Genomic DNA, 1,174 nt, shown 5'->3' on the forward strand with positions numbered 1-1,174 from the left:
GCACCTATACATCTGACAAGTGTATTAGGTGTGTTGGGGACACAAGAGACTTCTTGTATCGTGATTGCAGGGTTGCTTGAGAGGGATATCTTTGACCTCTTCCTCCCTGAGTTCGATAAACCTTGGGTGATCCACTTAAGGGAAACTTGCTGTTGTTCTACAAACCTCTGCTCTTGGAGGCCCAACACTGTCTACAAGAATAGAAGCACCCGTAGACATCAAGCACTTTTCTGGCGCCGTTGCCGGGGACGAATCAAGACACTCCATCAAGCCCGTCAACCGCCATCAAACCTCCCACGTCAACCACGCACCAGTTGTGGACATCAAGCACTTTTCAGGCGCCGTTGCCGGGGAGGAAAGGTAAAAAGCACTCATACTCTGGTCCGAGGTAACTGAGTACTTTTCTGTTGCCGTTGTGTGTGTGCTCGAAGCTATTTCCTTTAGATCCTGCAATTGCATCTTTTTGTTTCTTGTTAAACACTAGTAAGGCATAATGGAAAACATCTGTGAGCTTTTTAAACTATTTCCTGAGTCAAGACATGAATGGTTTAATGCGAAAATTAAAAAACCTATGGAACCTTATTTGAATGCTAGTAGTAATATTAGTATGAACGCTTTGAACACCATTGTTGATAATGATATAGAAAATTCTAAGCTTGGGGAGGTCGGTTTTGATGAAAATGATCTCTTTAGCCCTCCGGGTATTGAGGAGAAAGTTTATGTTGATTATGATATGCCTCCCATATATGATGATTATAATGATAGTGGTCTTTTGGTGCCGCCTACTATGGAGAGTAAATTTTATTATGATTATACTATGCCTCCTACACTTGATGAGAATAATAATGATAGCTACTTTGTTGAATTTGCTCCCACTACAACTAATAAAATTGATTATGCTTATGTGGAGAGTAATAATTTTATGCATATAGCTCATGATAAGAATGTTTCATTTGATAGTTATATTGTTGAGTTTGTTCATGATGCTACTGAAAGTTATTATGAGAGAGGAAAATATGGTTGTAGAAATTTTCATGTTACTAAAACACCTCTCTATATGCTGAAATTTTTGAAGTTACACTGGTTTTATCTTCCTATGCTTGTTGCATTATGCTTACATGACTTGTTTATTTACAAGATTCCTTTTCATAGGAAGTGGGTTAGACTTAAAAGT

Source organism: Lolium perenne, chromosome 6 (genome assembly GCF_019359855.2).
Source record: "Lolium perenne isolate Kyuss_39 chromosome 6, Kyuss_2.0, whole genome shotgun sequence".
Classification (NCBI taxonomy): domain Eukaryota; kingdom Viridiplantae; phylum Streptophyta; class Magnoliopsida; order Poales; family Poaceae; genus Lolium; species Lolium perenne.